The sequence below is a fragment of the Contarinia nasturtii genome, unplaced genomic scaffold, assembly GCF_009176525.2.
Source record: "Contarinia nasturtii isolate CC-2019 unplaced genomic scaffold, AAFC_CNas_1.1 Cnas_scaffold_1371, whole genome shotgun sequence".
Classification (NCBI taxonomy): domain Eukaryota; kingdom Metazoa; phylum Arthropoda; class Insecta; order Diptera; family Cecidomyiidae; genus Contarinia; species Contarinia nasturtii.
The window spans coordinates 4,157,064-4,182,849 of NW_022198708.1; the positions used below are offsets into that span (position 1 = coordinate 4,157,064).

General features: G+C 34.0%; 1 protein-coding gene across 4 annotated transcripts in view; it reads right to left on the reverse strand.

The window, feature by feature from the left end:
* The window catches only part of LOC116345920, a 58,506-nt gene extending 33,519 nt beyond the window's left edge, over window positions 1-24,987 (reverse strand). Inside the window, exons 1-2 of one of the 4 annotated variants that reach the window (XM_031775699.1) lie at window positions 24,682-24,987; window positions 13,711-15,557 (exon numbers count right to left, since the gene is read on the reverse strand). The gene's annotated coding sequence lies outside the window, so the exon portion shown is untranslated. Of the gene's footprint in view, window positions 1-13,710; window positions 15,558-20,174; window positions 20,230-24,124; window positions 24,622-24,681 lie in introns of those variants that run through there. The other 3 variants (XM_031775701.1, XM_031775698.1, XM_031775700.1) reach the window with 3 other exon arrangements.
* Between the last annotated feature and the right edge of the window lie 799 nt (window positions 24,988-25,786).

Genomic DNA, 25,786 nt, shown 5'->3' on the forward strand with positions numbered 1-25,786 from the left:
ATACGCCTCCTTCAAAATATTTCTATCAAACGGTAATGCTACTGCGCAAAATAGATGTAGAGAGAGAGAGAGAGAGAGAGAGAGAGAGAGAGAGAGAGAGAGAGATAGAAAGAGAGAGGGAGAGACATGCAAACACCGAGAAAAAATATCGGCAATTAGGCTCTTGGCTAGTCACTTGGTGGTTTATAGTTTTTCTTATTTTTCTCTCATTTTTCTTGTCTGTCTTAGTCTTTCGCTCCCTTTCTCTATCTTTCTTTATATCTCTCGATCTATATGAATCATAATCCTGCGAAGAAATTCTTTTGTGTTCAAAATAGATTAGTCTTGGAAGTGATTTAGGAGAAACATTGAATTATTAAGTACATTAAAACGTATTTTCCATTGAATTGACGGTGATTAACTCAATATTTTGACCAATTTACAATTTTCGATCGTTCAAGTTTTTTATGTTGTTTATTGTAAATGTGTGGTGGTTATCAAAATGTAAAATGTCGTTCGTGAAGTTGCTATAATTAGTATGATAAATTTTGTCATTAGTTTGTTTTTTTTTTTTTTGGTTGTTCATGTTTGACTATCGCATTAATGTATCAAACTGGCATTTACACATTGCACCATGATAAATACATATCATGCGTTTAAATTTGTGATTCGGTGCCTGCAGGTTTTTTAGTCGCATGGAAAGTGTACGACTATAATTAAATAAAAGGTTGAGGAAAAATATATATACATATAAATGCATTATCTTAATTCATTAGTCGTATTGTGGTTGCGGAGAATTGCAATGTAACTTTGGGATCAATGATCTTAGGCATTTGGTCATGCAACTTATGTTCCTCGTTTGGTTTTTTTTTTCGGTGTTGTTTTGTTTTTGATTTTTTCTCTTATTTCGTTTCGCGTTTATTATCGAGATTGGCAAGTCAATTGAGAAACGTGAATGAATGGAATTCAAAATGTTGTGTGAATGTTGAACTGAAAAAAAGGTATAAAATAAATAAAGAAGAAGTATTGCACATGCACACAAAACCGATCACTTCCATTAAGTACAATTGAAAAGGAAATACAGCCAAATACAGGAACGGCATCGATCCAGTGCACTCAAAGACAAATGGCAATATAAATTCAACACTGCAACTTAGATAGATGCCACAGATTATTTCGTTAGATGGAATTAGAAAATAATTGTTCGATGGCACTTGGAATTGTATGATGCCACACATAGCAATTTACTCTCTACTACGCTCGAGGTCCCGCACAAAACTTCGGCTAGAAAGATGAACTGCACAACAACAGCAAAACATGCAAAGGAACCTTTTGAGAATCTGTCGTGTGATGGCAGTCGTGATCTGTACTTTGAAAATAGCATTTTGGTTAAGAAACAACAACAACGACAACAGCTCATTCACACCGTTATAAAAATGCAAGTCCCGCAAATCGAGGCCCCATAATGTAACGTCATCCAGTAGGATCGCAAAAACGTATCGGCGCCAACATATCACAAATCGTCGTTTTATACACTTCGTTCGAGTTGAATTGGTTTTTAATTTGAACAGTCGATTGCATTTATTTCTTTTTTATAAAATTCTATTTCTATCCTTCCCTTGATCGCTCTCCCTCATGCACTTGGAATAAATTGACGAAGAAAAAAACTACTGAAATTGAACATTGAACACCACAAATTGGATTCTCATCCGTTGGAAAATATAATATAATATCAGTTTTGGTTTCTTTTTAGTTCGATCGAAAAGCAAAGTCATTTTTGAAATTCGGTCCGCTTTTCTGATAAATACACGTAAAAACACACCATTTTCAATATTAAACATGAAATTCAAAACAAAAGAGAGAAAAAAAAACATACTCATCACTTCAATGCGATCTACAGTCAAAATATTGTACCATTTCAAAAGTGAAGATTAGCTACTTCTTTGTATTTGATGTTGATTCTCTGCGCGATATTTAAGAGTGGACGTAGAAAATGGAGTATGTACGGGATCCGGGTGAAAAATTACTTTTATACGTCTAATTGTAGTAAATTTCGTGTATTTTTTTCGTGATTCATTTGTTGTAGATCGTAATTTTAAAGTATGTAAATAATGTATGAAAGAGAATCCATACTGGGCCACCAAATGATTAATCGTTTAATCAGATACGCATCGCACAAGCATCAATATTCTTGAGAAAAATGTACATTCATCGTATATATTATATTTTAGTGGAAGCTAGAAATATATCAGACCTCGTGCATTCAAAAGCAAAGTGAAAAAAGAGCACCACAGCACACTATAATATATTCAAAAAATGTTGCCTCTATGAGTGAATAACTAACTTGTTATATTGATTGATAAATGTAGATGTGTGTGCGTGTGTTATATTCAATGGATCGTATTTTAGTTATAATGATTTATTAGGCTGATTTATTTTTTGGAGTTTTTATATGACGTTTTACGATGTGGTCATTTATTGCTTTCATTTTTCCATGCAGTCAATTGGCCTGTTCAATTAATTAAAGTTATGATGTTATTTACTAGAGCCACCGTCATTTTAATGCCATGCCAAATGTTTTTTTTTACAAGTGCGCCGCATTGGTGGTGCTGTGGTTTGTGTTTTTTTTTATCTTTCGTCTTCTGCTTTAAAATCGTTTTATGATGATGATGATGAAGTGTTTAAAACAATGAATTCAGAATGGTATCGTATATGCAACATTCAAATTAGGTTCACATTCTTCGATTGATGTGTGATGTGTCCGTCATTGATGATGATTAAGCAATTTTAGCGGTTTGAATTTAGCCCAATTGGTGAACTAGTTTAAATTGCTTGCCATTCCATTGATGTATGGCGGTGGTGATTGATTTTCGAAATCGAGAAATTTATGCTAATTTGCATTTTGGAAATGAGGAAAATCACCAGTTTTTGCTGTACTCCTTATAAGGTACTATAGTTCAGTGTATATCCCAAGGAAGGAGATAAATTTATTTGCGTTTTTTTTTTCATTTGATGAATAGTTTTGGGACTCAATTGAGTTTAAACCATTTGAATTGAGAAAATTAAGTGATGTTTATGAATATGTAATGTGTATTTCTCGTTTGCATTATTTGGATTTTCTTAACTTTGCATATGCATGCCATTTATCCGAAATTTTGACAGGTGAATGTATTTTATGCTCATTCATTATTATTTCAATTGTTGTTGTTACGTTTTTTTTCTCTTCTCTATTTCGTTTAAAAAATGACTTTAACAGTAGTATATATACTAACACCAAATAAATAATCTTGAGGTGCTTTCTCCAACTTCTACCATAGCCATTACGTTGAAGATTAAACACCTCACACCTATGAACTGTTGAAATAAAAAAAAAGAAACGACAATGCTTTGTGCCAAACAATCCGACTTTATACTTAGATAGTTCCGTAGTCAAATGCTCTCACTAAATACGGAAATGCTTTTTTCTTCAATAGAACTTGCAATCACAAAGCGTATTTTTGATGAAAACAGCATAGCTTCCGTGTTGCCTTCATTCATTTTTAAACTAGACACCATTCAACGTGTTTCACTTAGTTTAATAAGAAAGGAAAAAAAAATCTATTGAAACACGAAGAATGTCGGAGATCAACGAGTGGCGATTTTAATGACTTTTTTAATTTAAGCATTTAATAAATCCGATTATTATTATTATTCAAAGCGTCCGAGGAAATCGGTTCGGGTGAGATAATAATCTACAGTTTTATAGGTCCGGTTTATTTTTTTTCTTTCTTCGAAAAGATGCGCGCAATGTCGATGCAATTGATGCAAAAGCAGACCTTGCTTAGTGTATAGAGTGTGATGAGTCCGCGTGATGATGGAAATTATTCATAAAATGAATTGGAGCTCGAGATGTCGTTCGATGAAATGTGTTAAATTGTTGAAAATATTACAAGCGATCAAAAATGCGCGAGAAATGGACATGTGCGAATGTGTTTGTGGATTGAATGTTTCGTTTGCATCGTGCGTCCAATGCATAGACCTAATGGTCACTATCTGTAATGAAATTACAAGAGTCATCAATTTACGTTAACTGATAACGCCATAAAATCGGTTTTTCTTTTCATCATCTCGTTCTCGCTCGCTTGTCCATCCTTCTTTATTTTTTCACTCACTTTATTTGTTTGGACTGGCGTCCGTGTGGACGAGGTGCGATGATTGTATCGTGTATAACACGTTGCGCTTTTTAAAATGCCACACCAACAATTAGTGTTTTCGATGCAAGTCAAATTCTTGCATAACTAAAAGCGATTACGGCAATTATTCGCAATATTTGCCATTGATATTTCATTATGAACAAGATTCTCTCTCTATCCCTCTCTCTCTCTCTATGTTTGTGTGTGCATAGATGTGCATGCTATATCATCAACATAAGTGTGTGTGTATGTGTGTATAAAGTATAAATTGATGGGACATTCAGTTAAAAGCGGAGGTTGCAACGAACGACACAAACACTCAAACCATACCAAATGCAGAAAATACATTTCATGCTACCCATGATATAGAGCCATAATGAATGGCAGCAATATGCACGCGAATAGATGATGCATTCAAATGCAATGCGCCCATCGTTGTTGGAGCAGACGTTGTTTTATCACCGATAGAAGCATTCTACTCATAAATACAAGCGAGCATCTCTATTTGTATTCCAGAATAATTTATCATTTTTGGATTTTGTCTTTTTGCTTTTCACAATGTCTAACCAACATCCGAATGCATTGTCCTTTATCAAGCAATTGAATCAGTCTGATATTACCCGATGATGTATTATAACCTTGAATTAAAAAAAAAACCGACGACGAAAAGAATAAACACTCATCGGTCGAGCGATTTCACCGCACATACTGCCATCAACAGATCACAATCAACAGCAGGATTGTTTCGAATCCATTGAACAATTCAGCCAACTTGATTTATAGTTGAATAAATGTTTAATTTCAACAATTCTGACAACAACAACCACAAAAAAACCCGACGCGAAAAAATTATCGTTAGAGCAATCGCGGTTTTGAGGTGACGAACCCTATTTTAATTTTATTTTCAACACACAAGAAAAAAAAAAACCACAAAAAAACTGAGTCAATTCAAGACATGAAAATTAAAACAAAAGTCCAGAATTTCATGTTTATTGTTCAACCAAATGAGTTTGTCAAAAAAAAAACGAAATTAACATAATTGGCCTTATCAAGCAGTAGCGATACAAATCAGTTTTGGAAAATTTGTAAAATTTCTAACGGCATACTGTAAAATAAACACACATTTGCTGATTATTATGAATTTCATATAGCCATGAATTGAGCGCAATGCGAGAGATAGATAGATAGAAAGAAGGTTCTTATTTATTACACATCATAATGAGGCAATCGAAACTCATTCATTGTTCATTCCAATATAATTGTATGCGCATTGCTGAAGAAAAAATGAGCCAAGAGATGCAAGTGATCGTGCCCGTGCCAATTGACTATGCTGTGCAATGCCACACATACTATTTACAGTATTATGCTGAATGTTCACGTAGAATCCTATAAAAAAACACACACACACACAAATCCTGTTATATTGTTGAACACAAAAAAATTGTTGTCGATTATTATAACTCCATAGGAGTAAGCGATTTAAGCCATTCAAAGCAAATTACACGGAACATTGTAAATGTGAATGCGTTTTGGAATATGTATATATGCAATTTGATTGTGGACATTATTTTTGCAATGGTTCACCATTCTTGTGACCGTTCATTTCTAAAGTTTATTACAAAACAGTTGCATTCGGTGTATGTCATTTTTTGTGCATCGCTGCTTATCGCGCTCTCTCTCTCTCTCTCTTTCTTCCTCATTTGAGCTTGCCTACTAAGGAACATTGATTTCGTGCATTCTAACTATATGGACTGCATATTCTGTCTTTACATGTTGCCATGTAGCATGCCCTTATTTTTCATCTAGTCATTGAAAATGCAGCAGTTCTATTATTTATTATTGGATAAATTGGAAAGTGTTTTTGTGTTTCAAGAAAACAGCATGAACAGTTAGTCTTACAATTGATGCACAAGATTATAAGTTTTGATGTAATATGAAGCAAAACTGTGGAATAAATCAATGAAAAAGATCACATACACAACTATATCACTGTATATGGGCGAAAAAAGACATTTAAATTTTCTTCTTTACACCGAGAATGGAAAATAATTTGGTGTTCAATTTATTTTGTTTCGTTTGTTTTTCTTGACTGTTTTTTTTTTTTCTTTTCATTTTTCAATTCATATTTTCGAGTGCATGCAATTTGTAACTGCCATGGCGATGCTTACTCGTGATATTATTTGTATTGGGATTATTTTCTGAGAATCACATGAAATTGCAACGGATTAGTATTTTGCCAACCGAGTCATGTTATTCTCGCCTTCGCTCTCTCACTTAACATCTTTCTCTCTCTCTCTCTCTTACACTCTTTCTCTCTATCTGTCTCTTCGTCACAAATGTAAAACATTTGTTTCAGAAAATCATATTCAACATGCCCTGTTTATTTGCATAATTCAAATGTAAATGCAAAATGCAAATGACACAAAACCGGCATCTAATTTTAAATTGTCGCATCTTGTGAATTGGGCAACTAGAACACTCATTCATTTCGATCGACAAACATAACCAAATGTTGTATTTCAATGCGACCACAAAACACTTGAGTTATTTATAATCAAAAACTTCTCATAACGTAAACATTAAATATAAACAGGAGGCCGTGGCGTTGATGGTACTACTGTTGTTGCTCGAAAAGTTGTCGAATGCGTGTGCCAATGTGTTATGTGTTAATGTGTATGTAACATGGCACAGATAAAATGAACAATATTCCTGAATACAAACATATTAAATATAAATTTTCGTTCGAATTTCCTCGATTCATGAGTGTACGGCATAAGTGACATCCATACATGAAATTTATCGTGTTTTCATTTGCGTTCGAATGTCGGATAACATTGTTTGACGGTGGAATTCCAAGTTGACTTTAACTTGACTTGACTCGACACAACTCGAACTCAATTTGAATCGATTCACGAATGTATTCAGCACACACACATATATATATGTGCATGGCATATTATTTTTTAGATGAAAGTTCATGCGATGTACACGATGTGTTTGGATGACATGCTAGTTTTAGGCGTTGCTTTGATTGTAGCGTTGTGGCTTCTTCGCTTTTGCAAGGTGATCCGATACCACTCTAGTACTTTATCCACATCATACATTCATCGGTGTCGTGCGTTCATTCGATTGATGACCGCATCAAAAGAGAAAATTGGAGCACGGCAACCAATCGATCATTAAAATATTTGCTTCAATTTCATTCTTTCGCTCACTCTATCCCAGTATGTCGTTCGTCTCTGATGGCATTTTTTATAACCGTTATCTAAATCATCGATGTTCAATTTATAGCATACAACTTTCATATTCGCAGCATACTCATATATTTAAAATCGGAACAATTAGTCTTTTGTATCTAATGCCACACTGATGTTACTTGCATTTCTATCAATTCGATGTGGATTTCTTTTATGTGCTTTTTTCAATTCGCCATTTCGAATTGAAAACCAATTGGATTTTTCTCAATTTGTGCGCAAAAATATGGTGAAGAATTAATGCACATCGAAATGGACTTTCTCGATTTCACTGTATGCACAATAAAAAGTTTACAGCAGATGAAAAAAAAAGACAATGGGATTTTCACAGTGAAATCTCCGTTTAAGGCAAATTCTTAAAACGAATCACATTTTTTCCGCGCATACGAACAAGTGACCGCAAATGCATTTAATTGTGGTTCAGCAGAAAAGAAGAAGAAGAGTAAAGTTAAAAATATAAGAACAAAAATGCGTTGGATTTGTATCTCTTTCTCCTTCGGCATTTCTTTGTTGATTTGGTCGCGTTTGTGTTTCGTGCGCGCAAACGAATCGCTTGTCGACGAATAACTGGCGGTGATATTCAAACAGCGACTCGAACAGGCTCACATATGTTCAGTTCCTCAGTTTCATTTATACATTTATTTAGTTTTTTTTCCCTTCATTTTTCTCGCTATGTTTCGCTCTGCACAGAGTTTAATAGTGTTATTATGCGTATGTGCCCTTCTTGTTTTTATTCTTCGATATTCAAATTAATTCGATTTTTTTTCTTCTTTCTTTCAAATATCTCCTGCTATTTATGTTCATTCTTGGCTTTAGTTCACAAATAAAATATGATAATTTATTGAATAATTTATACACGAAAAAAGCACACCGAGCCGGCCACATATATTCATAAAGATATCTGAATGCTATAAAATTAGTTGAAAAGAAACGAATTAAAAAAAATAAAAACTGAATATAAAAAAAAGAGCAACAACATCAAGAAGAAGAACAACAATAACCAGAAACCATAGACATTTTAATTAAATCCTCTATTTTCATTTCATTATAACACGCAGGTAATTATGACCGGAGACCAAATTCCGAAACACAAATTTCATGTAGAAACACACTTATGGTGTTTTTGTCGTAGTATTATTATTATTTTTTTTTTTGCTTGTAGAAAGCGCATTGAAACACATAAAAAATATAAGTTGAACTACAATTTTGTTGTTAACCATTCCATCTTCGATCTTTTGTGACCATATATGCGAAGTGTGTATGTTTAGCTATGAATCGAGGGCCATTTTTTCTCCACTCATTTTTATTTTGTTCTTTGTGTATCGTTTTTTTTTGTAAGTTTATTCGTTAGTGTGGCACATCATCGATAGACAATTCGAAAATGAAACCAATTCAAGTCAAAGAATCGAAACGAAATGAGAATGTTATATCCAAATTTGAAGGGAAATAAAAAAAATTAGTTTGAAACAGTGGATGATGACATGAAGAGCATTACGAACTCTCGCATAAAGAAGACAAAACGGGTTCTAATTGAGCGATTTCCTATGTATTTTATTTTCAACTTTATGTGTTTTTTTGTTTATCTCTTTTCCTCTTTCTCTCTCTCTCTCTCTCTTGCTCTTCATCATCTTCGTCTCTCTGCATATTCATTTTGCTCTTTTGATACAATCATTAAAACTATTATTTGATTCTATTGTATCGAAATGGAAAGATATTACCGACTAACAAAAATCAATGTAAATTATGTGATAGAGCAATAGGTACATGGATATGGTGTGTGCCGGTGTCAGTCGAACGAAGAACACAAGGCTGTGTATGATCACACATTGAACGCCCCGAAATGGTCCGTTTTTTTTCATCATCATCAACATGCGACCGACACTAATTTCTCTCTTAAGCAGCATGTATGATACCACAAATGATTGTGTACAAAAGGTAACATATAATATTCAAGTGAGTCGTCACACACATCCGTTTTCATTTGAGAGACAACACGATGTGTTGGCCCATACACATAAAATACACACCGAAAACCGCCATAAAACCGAACATTCGAAATACCGATGAATACGAAATCATGTATTCAAAAATTGTTTGTGCCTCGTGCACACACGACTCGCTTCAACCGATGTTCTATGCGCAATGTGCACATTTTGTGGCAACTTATTATTTTGACATCTTAACATATATCTCCATATGTGCATCCAAATGAAACACCGAAAAACAGCGAAAAATACTCGCTGTCAGAATTTTAATAAGGATGGGAATTTATACAAAACACGAATATTCTCTCTCGCTCTCTTTCTCGCTCGCCTTCTTTAACCAAAGGTGAGCAATCATGAATCGTTCACGGATTCCAATGCAACTTGAAAAAAGTGGTTTTATTGTGTGTTTGAGTTTGTGGTTGGAACAGCAGCCGCCGTCGTTCCGCCGCTACAACTTAATAGATCCACTATATTTAAGCTATTAGGACGGTGTTTTTGACGGTTAACACAATCGTTTAAATTGTTAGTCGATGGTTTGTTACATCGCGAGAGAGGGAGAACGAAAAGAAGAGTAACCATTTTCTGTTTCAGTTGCGCTCTACCTGTTTTCCACCATTCTTTTGCTTCGAGATAACACATGTGTGATGATGGCTTAATAGTTAAATAATAATACACCTATATTTTTATTCTATTATATTTCGTTTCGTCTTTGAGTTTTTTTTTTTGTCTACTGAGTGTTGGTTGTTCTTGTGGTCAATTAGGTGACCGAATACATAAGTATTGTTTTACCGGAGGACATTACTGGAATCGGTATTCGGATTTCGAACGATACATTTTTTTTCACCGGCGTTATTATTTTTTCTCTCTCCCTTTTTTTTCTGAATGTCGTTATCGTTGTTGTTGTTTTAAAGTACAGTGCTAGATCGTCGCTGTGAATGCATTTGATGTCATTGTGTAAAATGTAGGACTACATAAAAAACACATATAACACTATTGTTTTATCTTATCTCAAAAATTTCGTAGGTTATAATTTTTTTTCCACCAATGTCTTGACACCATAGGGAGCAAACTATCATTTTAACGAACGAGCAATAGTTAAAAATGAAACAAATAAAACAAAACTAACAACATGAAAAACAACAAACGATCCATCGAGCTGGTTAAATGATAGCAGAGCAAACAAAGCAAATGAATCTATGAATGCATTCGGCGTGGTACGATCAGAGAAAACGACATCGCCAGCAAATAATCCCGTCGATTCGGTCTCATTGTGTCATTGTTTTCTCAAGCTAATAAAATACATTATATGTATATAGTTTTTTCGTGAGTAAATTCGTAGAGACAAACTAATTTTACATTGAAATAGCATCCGACAATAGTTTGTTGTTGTGGTTTTATTTTGTGCAATACTTGCAAACGTGAAATCATCATCGATCGAAAGTGGAAGAAAATTGTTAAACGTAGACTTAAAATTGCAGTTTTACTGTCTTAAGAGTTGGTTTAAGCCATCGTTTAAATTTTGTTTAGCATTTAGAAAGTTCAAAGCGTCAATATAATTGAATTAAATCAACGGAAATAATGTCTACAATAAACAGAGTTATATGAACGAAGAAAAAAAATTATATGTTGAATTAGTAGCGTGTCAATGTGTGAGTAAACGCGTCGATGTCAAGAATAATGAAGACATTACGTTAAGCTAAAAGCATCAAATTTAATTCTTTTTAAAAAACATATTTGATCACATCGTTATGGAAATTTATTGCTTACAATCAATGAATTAACGAAAAATCTATGTGTGCTTGCGTTCGCTTACCCACTCTGGCCGAATGGAATAGCGCGAAGAAAGAAATTTGTTATAAAATTGAGTGAGAAACATTCTGCTGATGTATATTAATTTTATTTGATTGCTGTGCGCAATTTGATATTTTAAATTGGAAATATAAATGCGCGATGAAGTTAGTGTTGTTTATTTTATTTTTTCATCATCTTCTTACTACTTCTTCTTATTTTTCACTAAAGCATTTGAATAATAACATTTTTTCAGCTGGTTATGATGTGCGAATGGAAGCTAACCGGGGGTTAAATAATATAATATATTAAGGCGCTATCATTTATCGAATCAAACATTTACATTTTTGATTTTGAATATTATTATTATTTGTTTAAAAAAACATATCCAATCTGGCAACGGCCATATCGGTCCTGATTATAACACTGATTTTTTTTTTGCTCTTCTGATTCATTAATAAAATTCAAAGTATTTTGAGCGCCAAAGTTGCGAACGTATTTAAACAAGGATAGATGATAATGATAAAATTATGCTCAGATTTTATCCACATTACCACAACCGACGTACACAACCAATTTTTATCCCTCTTCTCTTTTCTTTCATCTCTCGCTTCATTTCAACCATTTGATTGAGTGTCGTGCTAATAACAAAATTCTTTCACTTTTTATTTCGAAAAAAAAAACGGAAGTCTTTTGATTAACACCTTTCAGGAAAAATGCAATGCGAAACCCTCTTTTTATTTTATTGTGTATCTCGTGCACTCTCTTTCTCCTTTTTAAATGTCGCATTGTAAAACAGCAATGAACAATGTCACACGATGCATTCACAAGATTTCAATATATACATTAAAACCACATCCGATTGGTCTCATAAAACATGCAATCAGAATGACTAACTATGATGGTGTTGACATTATGGCAACGAATGTATGGAAGTTCGTTGACAAAAAAAATTATTGTAATATTATGAAAGAATCTACCTCTTAATATTTATTTTTTTGTTGTTGTTTTGTCTTTTTTTGGTTGTTGTTGTCAGTCAGACCATTCACAGTCGCTTTAGTAGACAGTTTGTTTAAACTGGTGAGTTCACTGATTCCGCAAATGTTCTCCTCTCATTTTTCATCGTCCCATCATCACCGTATATTTTGCTTTAATTTCATATTTTGTTATAGCTCGTTTGTTGTCGATGCTTGAAAGTATACAAATCTGTCTTTTTTTTTCTCGTTCGTTCTGTTCATTTCGGTCTGGCAAATTGGTTTCGTTAATTAAGTCAACAAATAAAACTGCATCTGCGTGGGCTGAATTTTGGTGAAATAACAATATTTCACGCGAGTCAAAGTTTCGTTGCTTTACACCATACCAGGTTTGCACGTAATTTATCGCTTTAACACTGAACAACGTGTGATTTTTTTTTTGGATTCGCGCACGGTACACTCTTTGTTTTTGAGCAGCAATTTTTGCATTATATCTCCTCTCATTTCCCTTGCCGCTCGTTTACTCTCTTTCTCTCTCTTTCACTCTCTCTTTCTCTCTCTGTCTCTTAAACGAACACAAATGCAATAGGCACGAAAAATTGCCGCAACTAATTGTGTTATTCGCATGCAGTTAAAAAAGACTGTTGATGATTAAAAATGGCTCACACGTTGTGAATGTGTATATATACTATAAGGAAAAATAAGCGATTTCGGAAAAAAAATATGTTCAATCTCTGTGTGTTTTTTGTCGGTGTTTATCGAGTTTTCATCGACTTCTATATCATTGCTACCTGCTGATTTTTTGCTGAAAAAATGAAACCCAGTTCAGTTACGCAGACACATTTTCAAATCCATGCAAAGGCTCACGACACAGACAAATCAGTGATAATTTGGCAAAAAAAAAAAAACGCGAACGGACGACAACAACTATTCACAGTTGTTAATACCGAATGCAATCGGTGTTCGCAGTCGAAATTTGTTTATTTTATTCGAAGAAATTTACAGACTGAATTTTCTTGTTGCATTTCGATCAATTTTGGTGTGCACTCGGAAGAGAGAGAGGGAGAGAACGAAAGAGAGAAAAGGTGGAGATAAATTGAATTGAATAAAAAAAACTCGGGATATATTTAGATGTAGATTTTGAAACGAAATACGCGGAACGAGATAATTTCAATTCAAAAAAAAAAAACAGCGTCACGATTTCTTTCGAATAACCGAAAAAATTGCGTATGCCGGCATACCGCTAGCATTCTCTGTTTGTCGTTTTCTCTTCACAATGCTGTATTTTTATTCTTTTTCCATGTATTCATTTTCAGGACAAACATTGAGACCTATATCACTGCGACCTATATCATTGCTCGATAAATTGATTCTATCGACACCAAAATATATCATCAAATGGTTGAAGAGAAGTAGGGAAAAAAAAGTTGTGTGTATGTATGGATTTTCAACGCCAAAACCATCTCAATCAGTGGGCAAATTCAGACGCGCAATAACTTAGCGAATAGCAATGCTATATCAATATTGAAAAATGAGAAGTGTTTTTTTTTGTATTTACCTTATGTCAAATATGGTAGTTCTGCTGCGCGTTGCGGATGCAGTTTTTCAGCTATATAGAATATCCGTTAATGATGTTGTCGTTGAACAATAAAACGACATTATCCAATTTAAGTGAATACATAAATATTCATGTTCGATTAAAATATTGTGTTTTCTATTTGAATCGTTGCTGTATTGAAGTGGTATTGCAAGAGTAAATGTAATAAAAAATATTTTTGTTGATTTTTTCCGTGCTTGTGACGCACTGCCTTTTATTGTGTTGGGGTCGGTGTGGTTGAATCGGCGTGTTGGTGGCTATTGCTTCCCGAAATGGATTTACGATAAAATAATTGACAAATACCGCACGATAATACCAGATTATAAATATAAAAACACATCCATTTTTTTCTTCACTCGGTTGAAATGCATCTGTTGTGTTCGTCGCATGGATTGTTTGTTCTCTTTCAATCTGTGCCGTCAATTCGTTGCACACCAGTATCTTTTATACTGTTTTATTTTACAACGGGAGTATAAGACGATAAAAATTAACGACAATAGCTTCTCTCTTACTCGCTTTTTGTGTAAATTGTTTAATTAAGTTTGATATGATGTTTACTTTGTTTAAGTAATACCGTGTCCTGTTGTCATCGAAACTCTCTCGCGCGGCCAATTCACAAATGATCACATACCGTACAAGATGTAAGCTTAATGCTTCATATCAAATACGAATTGGGTGTGCGGGATTATGACTCATTCAATGCGATTATAAGTTCATTATTTTGTCACTGTTTCCATGTATTGGCATGAGAATTTCACTTTGCGTTATTTCATTTTCTTTTATGCGCCGATCGTCGTCGCCAATTTCTACACAATTTTTATTTATGTCATACTATGTGTGGTCAGCATACAATGCGATGAAATTTATGTGAAATGCGGTTCTTTCGAAAATTCCGTGACAGGAAGTAAATTTCATTTGTTTCTTTCTCTTTTGCACTTTCAAATGTCGTAGAACATCACTCTATTCACATGCACACACAAACACAAAATATAGTTTATCAAAATTGAGTTTATTACTGTGTTGATTGACTAATCGCTTTGTGAAAAAAATAAAATAAAACATGGACGATTTTGCTCAGCTCATAGACATTGATAAGTAATTACTTGTACCGAAGCACATGGCATAAGCTCACATAAAAATCACCGGGTCAAGAATTAAAGGCCCATCGTGCCGGGCATTGCATTTTTCGATACCAAGTCGCGAAAATGGGCATTGCAATGAAATTGATTTTTAAATCAGCGTCATAAATTGTTAATAATCACAGTAATTTTATATGGCGTTAAATTCACTATTTAAAAAAAATCGATAGATATTATAGTATGCGCTAGACAAATCGACGGGAAATCACAATACACACTAACACCGGTGGACAAAAAAAAAAAACAAACCAGCGATAACACTTTGCTTTTTGAAAGAAAAAAATAGCATCGATTTACATTCGATGGCGCCACAGAGTGCAATTTAAAACATATCGATGCGTTGCTTGCAAAAAAGAGAATACCATCAACAACAACAAACTATAATCCTTATTAATATATATTTATATACGACGATAATAACACAACGGTAGACGGTTTATAAATATTAAATTCGTTTGTCGCCGCGCATGAATGCAATTTCTTTTATATTTTATTTTGATTGGCACTTGGTGCGAGAGCACTTTTAATTATTTGATAAGATTAATTTCACATTATGAATGTTTTTCTGCGTTAAAAAAAATGTCGGCAGTCAGTTAATGCATTTATATTTACAATGTTATGTTTATGTATTTTATCTTGTTGTCGTTGCGTCTTTCTTATTCAATGAATCTGAAACGAATAGAACAAAAAAACCAATTAATTTATATCGACACAGCCGCAAATAATTTTATAGATTCAGCACACCTGACCATTTTAGTTCTTTTTTTTGTTTGTTAAACCGACTTATCCAGGTCAATATGATACATTCAACAAAAATTATATCAAAAATTCCAATAACATGTTTTTTTAAACACTCATTGGATTTGTTTATGGTATAATTTTCGTATTTTTAGAGAGTGGAATTAAACAATTTTTGAATTTGTGCACATTTTACCGACCGAATAATTTCAATCGATTCGTGTGTAATGCTATGTCATTTATTTCGTTTTTTCCCTCACTTTTAACACACCAAAGTATCCATATGAAATTGAACCTTTTCGATGCAATACAAGATTGACCCTATTTTATACGATCAATGAGCATTTGTATGTATAAACAACTTCACATCTTGTTAAAAAATTCATCTAACTACTGACCAACCGAACTCGTCTTCTGTCTATATGTCGGTTGCGGCTCGCTTGTTTTTTGCTACATGATTGGCATACATGGAAAAATAGAGAGAAAAAGAAGCAAATTTATCCATGAAATTACCTTAACGGCGTGTATAATTTCAAATGGAAATTTAATAGTGGTAAAAGTTTGTTGGATAATTTGTGTCCATGGCAATGGAATTTGAACGACTAAACAACCAAGAAGCAGCGTTTTCTTTCTATTTCTCTTTCTGTTTGACTTTTTTTCACACAGCGAAGAATGAATTAGATGGTATATTATGCGTGTAACTTTGTGACTGACAGAGAGAGAGAGAGAGAGAGAGAGAGAGAGAGAGAGAGAGATCTGGAATGACAAAACGTGTACGCACAGCGCACACAGTAGTTTTGTCCACACAACCGATCTCTTCGAACAATCCATTCGATTTGGTTATGCCTTTGTTCGATTAACTGGAATCTCAGTTTGATGGTTTTCAAAGCACCTTATCATATCAATCAATTATGTTATTAAATAAACATTAAGGTTGATTTTATTGACAGCTGGTTAACGAAAGCGCTATTACAACGCTTGAAATCACTTTTTTGAAGATTCTCATTCTTGGCCAGTCGATCTGTTTATCTGTCTACGTATGTATATAACAAAAATATTGGCTTTGGCGATGATTCAATGTTTTGGTACTTTTATTTTCATTAATTTGTTATCTCGTTTCAGAGATCACAATTTAGATTCCACAAAAATCTTAATATTTCATGTACTCGATGTGTGTTTTTTTTTAAATTCTTCTCTTTCGCTCTAACCGTTTTTCCGCTCTTTCTATCATTTAAACAAACACCTCGTTCGAGTAAAATCCGTTTATCAGTACCAATAAGAAGAGACCATACAGACCATGTATACCAGCACACAACAAAGCTATTCAACGTAATATCTGATCGTTTACGATTTTAATTAACCAGAATACATTAGTCATATTTTCAAAAGGTAAGAAGAAATGAAAAAAAAAATCAACTACTTCTACTACCTCACACGCACGATCACTGTGTCGATCAGAAACGATCTATGCACGATCACTCTCTAAATAATGATGAGAACAATGTGAACGAGACGAGAGAATGACTTATTTGGCTGATCATTTCAGTTATGTCAAATATTTAATGATGCCAGAATCGAATCGACTAGATAAAAATTCGTAACATCAATTTAACGATGTTTCGATTTAAATGGAAAAAAAGAAGCCCGTCGAATGAGTTGTTGTTTTTTTTGTTGTTGTTTCGTCCCTTTGTGAATTGGTGGCTTTGCGCGTCTGTGGCCCGATTGCGATCGTGTATGATATGTGCAATAATAACAGCAGCCGACACCGCACATCATCAGCAGCAAACAACAACTCGCATAATACTTTCATTACTTGTAATCTATATTGTTTATTATGCGTATTGATTTTATGACCAACGGCTGAAGACGCTGCATATGTGTAACATCGGTTGATTTTAAAAATAGATAATCATTAATCGATCGCATTTAAATTGATGGATCGTTTATTCGTTCGTTTTATCTTTCATTCTTTGGTCGTGTGCATCACTTGTGATGTTGATGTGTGGATTATTTCCATTTTTTACACAATTCAGATACCAAGAGCGCATATTTAAGATAATATCTGCTGTTTTTATGCTTGTTAACATTTTTTTCGTGTGTTCGGTTTTTTTTTTGTTGAGAAAAAAAAACTGCAATTGTTGTATTCCAATTATTTTGTTTGAAATGTGACGTTTGTGAGTGTTCTCAATTTATTGGGGCCCGGAAGCATCCATCGTGTTGATATTGAAATGGCGAAAAACAAAAAATATAATACGCGTCACACACAATTGTAATTTCTGCAATAGAATATGATGAATAGATGAGAGAATTTATGACGAATACACACACAAACACATTCACAAGCATCAAACGGTCTTTTTGGTACAAGTGAAACAATCGTAAGAATATCCAATAAAATTCAATAGATTATTGTGAGATTAGAAAAGGTTTGAGACGTTCGTAGAACTGCGGATTCGTTGATGTTTGAGTGTGAGAGATAAAAATATTACCGTATAATATAGTCGAAATGAGCGATTGTTGAGACTTCAATAGATAGGACCACTTGATTCAGACGCATGTAAATGAAACGTCGATTCACTCTTGACGGCTGCTGTAGGGCGACACAATAGAAAAGGCGATGCGTTGAGAGTCAATTTGAAACACATCATAAAAGATGGTTTTTTTTTTTAAATACGAAAAATAACAACAACACCATCAACGACGACGACGTCAACGACGATGATGATAAATAAAAGAGTATAAATCAGAAATACACATTGCTGAATGATGATGATGAGATGACGATGATGCACCGATTTTTCATAATCTTTTCTTTCTATCTCATTCTCTCTCTCGCTCTCATTTAAATCCGGAATTTAGTTGTGTAAATGAGAATTGTTTGTTTGATATGCAACAGACGAAAGGAATTCAATGGCCAAATGAAAGAGGTAGAGGACTACTTTATATTCGAATGAGAATTTTTTTGTGTAAAATATTGACAATGAAAAATTACTCGTCAATGTACATTTCGAGCGAATTAAAGAGAAGAAATCAAGGGAGGGAAGAGATAAACATTAAAATATGAGCCACACAAATAGCACTCATTTTATAACATCGATGGCATAAAAAGCCGCTTCAAATGACCAAAACCATTTTACCGTGATTGAAAGTGTTTCAATGAATTGAGTGGCGAGATGGTGGTGTTGCCGATAAAATGCGTTGAGGATTATACCTGTGTATATGATATGATTATTTTTGTTTTGTCTTCACTTATTCTCGATGAATTCAAAGAAAACGAAAAAGAAGAGGAAGAAAAAAAAACGTTTGCAACGCATTTCAATATAAAAATCCATTGAAAATATAATATTTATATTCCAACATTTTCATAATAACATAAAAACTTCATCTCTCTATTGCTCTTATCTTCCTCATTCTGTTTCTGCTTCTTCTTATTCTTCTTCTCTGTTCTTCACATTTAGCATTCTCCTTATTTATCTTTGTCCGTTCATTTCTATTAGAATATAATGAAAGGTATTTTTCTAGCGAACGCATGTGAGTCAACCGTCGCAACAACAACAGCATCAACGGCAAAATAAGAAGAAATAAAAAAGGCGATAAGCATGAAAAGTCAAGTGTATTACAAACCAGTGGAATGAAATAAAGAAAACAAAAAAAAATGAAACGACCAAATCCACGCGAGATAGAATAGTGGTAATCAAAAAATTGAGAATAAATTAGATCAGTGAACAAAAACATATTAACTAAATTGTCAGATTAGAGTATGTTCGGTATATTCGATTTTGAATTAACCGCATGTATAATATGTGTTTTTGTGCATTTCTCTTTGTGGTTTGCCTTTTTTTTTTGTTCAACCGACATGCTCTTCAAATCGATGATGATTATGCAAAGAACAATCGCTTTGAATCAACCAAAATCTATGTCTAATGATTCAAGTTAAGAGCCACTTGGATATTGAGTCAATAAATTGAATTCAAAATTCGATTTCTTAAAATCAACCGATTTTTTCTACATTGGACCATATCGATTAAATTAGCCACAAATGTTAATAAGTGTTGTGTATTACAAGTTCATAACGAACGAATCATATTCAGAGGAAGGATAGGAATGTGCCAAGTGTGCTTCTGAATGCATTCTGAAACATTCAACATTCGATAACTGCAATTTTATTATTAGCAATTTCGCAATGATGTACGATCAAAAGCATGTAAACACTTCGATCGGTATTTATGCATACAATTAAACAATTTATTTCTTCTGTTCGGAAATTCTTTTGCGAAGTGAATTTTCGATATAGGCTGTGCACAGAGCGATTAAATCGAATTAATAACGCAAAATGTATTCTCTTTCTCTCTCTCTCTTTTCCTCGCGCAATGTGTTTGATCATTGAGTTGAAAGATGCAAATAAAACCATCCACACAATTTGCATGTGGTTTTCTCTCGCTCTCATTCATTCATTCGTGCCTACAACTAGCCAAATCCGAGAAGCAAAGATTGTACTCTTGCATAAAGCAGCCGATAATGAAGTCATTTATGTTGCTAATAACATACCGCTTAACATTTCTTTTGCGCAAGTGCTGATAGGTATGGATTTTTCCTTCGCGATAAGGAAATTGATTATCTTAGTTTTAGTCTATATATATATATGTTGTTATTGTTGCAGTTGTATGTGTATTGTTGAACAATCTGCCTCTATAATTTTTTTTTTCTCTCTTTCTGTTTCTATCGCTTTTGTCCACAGTTGTTCCTGCGTCTCTTGTCGCGTTATTGATGTCGTTCTTTTCATTTGCATCCACACACTACTTTATTATGCTATACTGCATTTTAATTTATTTATTTAACTTGATTTCCATCGTTTTTGCATGCGATACTTCCAATGTATTCAACATATTTTTCAGTCAATGTTTAAAGATGTTTATACACATTGGCGTATGCAAAGAAGCCGCGCGGAAAAAAACGAGAGGAAGAGAGAAAACATTACACAAACAATAAAACGCAACACTTTCTTACACTTTTTTGCCACGGCACATCGATTTTTATCGATTGAATGCCAATATGCACATAGCATAAGGAAGACACACATGAAACAAACAAAAAAAAACAGCACGCACAAAAAAACCGAGCAAATTCGAAACAGCGGCCAGCCAAAAACGTCGATACACACACACACACAAATTACACACGTAGAATTGCTATCGAAATTCCAGTGGTTCAGTGTAAATATCAAAAGATATGCAAAAATGCAGGGATATATATGTATATATAAAAATTTCTTTTTTGTTCTCAAGCAACGGCAATTGTTTTGCTGCGATGCTTCTTGTTTCCATATGCCGAATCAGCCGAAATGTGAAGTTCCCGAAAATGTTACGTAAAGAAATGATCACAGTGGATACACACACATACACACGTCAACTTTGCGATGCCATCTTATGATCTTGACTTACGATCAATCAACAAATGAAAAATGAACTGATCCCCGAACTTTAAAATTAAGTTACCTCAATTTATACCACATTTTGGGTACAAAATAACAACAACAAAAAATAATGCAAGGAAATGCATTGCACAAAAGAGCGACGAGCCAGAATGAACGATGAGAAACATGATCAACGAACGGTGCTCACTAATCCTGAAAGTTGTCAAGAGTTTGCATATATCGATGTAGCATCGAGTCTGTCTTTCTCTTACATTCTCTGTTGGTTGATTCTCATTTGCATCAAACAACAAATTTTTTTTTTGCAAATATTGTTCAAGGCAACAACACACATACACGCACAAATTAAGTTATCATTTGATTTTTTGTTGCTTTTTGTTGTCGCTTCGCGCAATGTGTTGTATGTTATGTTGTTTTGCGTGTGCAAATCATGCTTTTTGTTTTGACTTGCCGTGCACATTCTATGACTCAATCTGTAGCGGCTTTCTTTTGTTATGCGAAATTTTGCATAAAATGAAGTGTGTAAAACAGCGTCAGAAAAATGATCGTCTCCCGAAAATTCTCTTGGGCAAAATATGTTTTTTCGCGCGAATCTTTTTTAATTTTTCAATACAATACATACGAACACTGGTTAAATACAGGCCAAATGAGCAATTAAACGCATCTAAAGTGCATATGAGACACGATCATTTTATTCGCTTTTGCTCGGCACTTTACCGAGAAATTTGTCTTTTGCATTGCAATCGATATTATTTATGTTCAGAATCAGGCGTGTTAAATTTAGTTTAAAATCGCAGTTTTTCTTTTCTGTCGCTGTTTTTTTTTTTTCTGTTGCAAAGTCTAAGCAATATTTTATGCTGCTGTGAATGCACTACAATTCCGGCGGCAGGAAAACATGTGTAATTCATTTTTCAGCCAGACAAAAATGCCTCATTCATGTTGGAGGACAAAATGTTGTAATGAGCTTGTGAAGTCGTCGTCATCTTTTTTTTCTTTAGGCATGATTCTCTCTCTCTCTCTCTCTCTCTCTCTCTCTCTCTCTCTCTCTCTCTTTCTCTGTGCATATGCCGTTAGAAGTTCATCACTTTCATCATTTGCGCCAGTTTATCATTTTTTTTTGCGAAAAATACTTCTGTTAATTTAATGTTCATGTCTGCGGAATGGTTTCCTTTGAATCACAAAAATAGGCTTAATTATCGTCGATTTTATCTGACAACTTCGAGAAAATATGAAACATTTCTCTCTTGCTCTCCCTGCCTCCTTCTATCTCTCTCTGATTCGTTCGTTTGTTTTGTCGGCACTCAGTGCATATTAAATACGAAATCAGTTTGTTAGTCGCTTTTAGATGCGCCAGTTTAAATTCAATTTGAAAGAAAGTTTTGTTACAAATTGCACGATTTTGTATTCACACACACATATATTTATAATATGGAAGGCAGTAAAATCGCGAAAATAGTTGCCAAGAATTATTTGAGCTGCATACGCAAGCACTGTTCTCAATCGCAATACGATATGATATTACACACGTTAGATGCAAATTGGTTGCAACAAAGAGGAAAAGAGGCAATTGCAATAACAACAACATCGAGTTAGCGAACGAGCGAGAGAAAAGTGTAAGCAAAGATTTTGTTTTTCTTTCTCTTTCGTTCGATTTTGTTATGGATGTGGATATTGTTTGCCAAGTGATGCTTATAGCGAATTGTTTGTGTGTTTTTCAATAAGTTCCAGCGGAATTGCAATGTCTTGTGAAAACAAGCGAAAAATGCCGACAAAATCAGAAGAAATGTTTATAAACAAACTATCACGTATCGGTATAAACTAGGCGAGTTAAACAAAAGACTAATAAGCGAAAATAGGAGAAGAAGAAGAAAAAAAAAACACCATTTCGGGGGATCGGTGGAGTGAAAGAATTCTTATGAAGAAAAATACTGAAAGATAGGGAAGGAAGAGCCAAAAAATAAACGGTAAAAAACGATGCACTCACAAATGTAACCCGCATCCAATAGATATTATGTATAAAATAGAAGAAGAAAACAACGTCGACGAAGAGAAGAAAAAATATATAATCTAAGTAGAAGTAAAGCATAACATTGAAATTGTTATGTTCATTATGCGAGCATCGATTCGGTCGATACAACCGAGAGATCTTTCGGCATGCTTGTCGCGTTCGCTCTCTTTCGCCCGCTTGCTTGAATATGCACACAATGTGCATGGGGTTATTGTTTTGTTTTTGTTCTGCGAATATTATGTGTTATGTTTGATTGTTTGGCCGTTTTGTTGTAGCTTGATTTTATTTATTTATATATCACCGCATATTTTTTTTTTTTCTTCTGCTATTTCCACTTCTCTTTATTTAATTCACTTTGATGCGATAGTTTTACAGTAGATATTGTGTTTGATAATTTTTTTGTTTGTTTTTTCTGTTCTCCTCTACTACATGCTTATCATATTTTATACATTATGCTTCTTTGGCCACAGATTTGGATGAGGTGTGCTTTTGCACTTTTTTTTATGTTTCTCCTTGTTCTGGGTCACTAATTTTTATGCAGCTGATTTTATTTTTTTATCGCAAGCCACAACAAATGAAATCAAGCTCCCAACTTTAACTATGTTAATTTTCAATCGATTTTTATTGGTTTCTATTCAATTTGGTATTTTCTAAGGAGTAAGAACTATATGAAAAAAAATGAATTTGAAAAAATGCCGGTTTCAAAATATCAGATGCGATATGTTTGAACATCGATTGTCAGAGATGATATTGAATTGAAATAACATCGTAATCATTTGTATTGATCTGTAATCGAATAGTGCGTCGGCAGGCCACTCAATTTCACATTTCCTAATGACAAAACAAAAAGTGCACAACCATTCCGAACCATACGCACACTCACACTTTAGTGGCTATGAATGCACAATTTGTGTTGATAGTTTTTTTTTCATCTCATCTCAACTGAATCGTTCGAAGAATGGGCTCGTGTATAATTTCACAAACATATTCTTTAAAGTTGAAAATGGATTTATGCTTTGAAACCGGATGAAAACCACAGATTGCCTTTAAAACACCTACCTAAACGGAATGCTGTGCGATGTTTGTAAACAAAAAGTCATTTAACCAAATCAAAATAGTTTATGTTGCAAGTTTATTGTCGTTAAAATTGTATGTGCCGTATTCCTTCATCTCCCAATTACACTAAACTTTTATTTGCACACACATATTCTGCATAGAAATGTTTCTTCTCTTCTCATTTTTTTCTTCTCTTTCTCTCCCTCTCTCCCTCTCTATCTCGGTTTTTCTTATTTGCTTTTCCGTTTCAGGCTTTTCATTTCAAAGAAATGCTCTATTCACATAGAATAATAATTATTATGGCAAGTGTGTTATCGTATCATATTGTCCTTTCGTGTCGAGAATCGTTTTATGGTTGCAAGAAAAAAAAATGAAAGCTTGCACAAATTATATTTGCAATGCTTGTGTGTCTGTTGTTTGAAAACAAAAGCAGAAATTTCTCTTTTTTTTAATTTAACACGAAGTGTGTGGTCGCATGTTATTCACGATTGTTAAATTCATTCATTAAAACAGCTTTTAATTTGATTATTATGCACAATATAACCGGCCCGATAACATACCAATTTATTTCCGTTATTTTCCGTCCAAAAAATCTCATTTATTTGTCAGTTAAACTGTTCAAATCGAAGTCTCTGATCAAATTTTTAAGTTAAACATTTAAATAAAATTTGCGGAAAATTTAAAGCAAAAATAAACTCTAATTTTCTCATAAAATTTGTTGTTTCACATATAAATCGAATGAAAAAGAAAACGCCACACACAATTTATCGCGGTCGTACGTATTTTATCGAAATCAACGAGAGTAAGAATTCGTCGAATGCACGTAAAACGAACGGATACAGCAATACCGAAGCGATCCTCTCCAATGAAGATCGCAAACTAAAGTTTGAAACAAGCTCGAATAGCTATCATACCCAAATGTGAAGAGAAAGAAATGAGAGAGAGAGAAAACAGAAAACAAACTTAAACCGACACAACATAATATCACACAATACACAGCAAGCAAGCGAGAATCAAGCAGCAACGTTGTCAGCAGCAGCAGCAGCACCAGCACAAGCACCAGATGGATTAAAAGGCAAAACAGGCCAAACAAACCAAAGAAACAGACAACAAGCGTAAACTGGTCGCGGTTCGTTCTAGCTCTTGCTCTTCGTTCATGCTCTCACATGTCTTTCTCATGTTTCATGAATCCATTGCTTGCAACTACAAAAAAAACCCAATAGTATCGGTGTGTTCTGTGCTTCTCCTTCTCGCTCTCATATTCGGCATTGGTGCATACACAAACATCGCAACGCTTATAGAGAGTGGCAACACGAGTTCGAATCAGCGAGTCAACGTTTAGTGTCGTCGTTGTCGACGTCGTTATTGTGCATGCATCGTATAGAGAGTATGTGTAGCGACACAACTTGCACATTCAAAGTCATTAGAATTGGAGGAAAAAGCTAGTTAGTAGCGGCAACAGCGACGGTAGTGATGGCGGTGGTAATAACGCGCGCGTTCATTGTAAAACAACTTGCGACTCTATTCTCTCTCTCTCTGTGTGTGTTTCTCTTTCTGCTTTTTCACCTTCTGCACTCTCAGCACATGCATTCGCATTTTACAGTGTGAGTGTTGTTAAATTTTGTATCATGCTGCTGCACCTATCCGTGCTGCACACGAATAGAT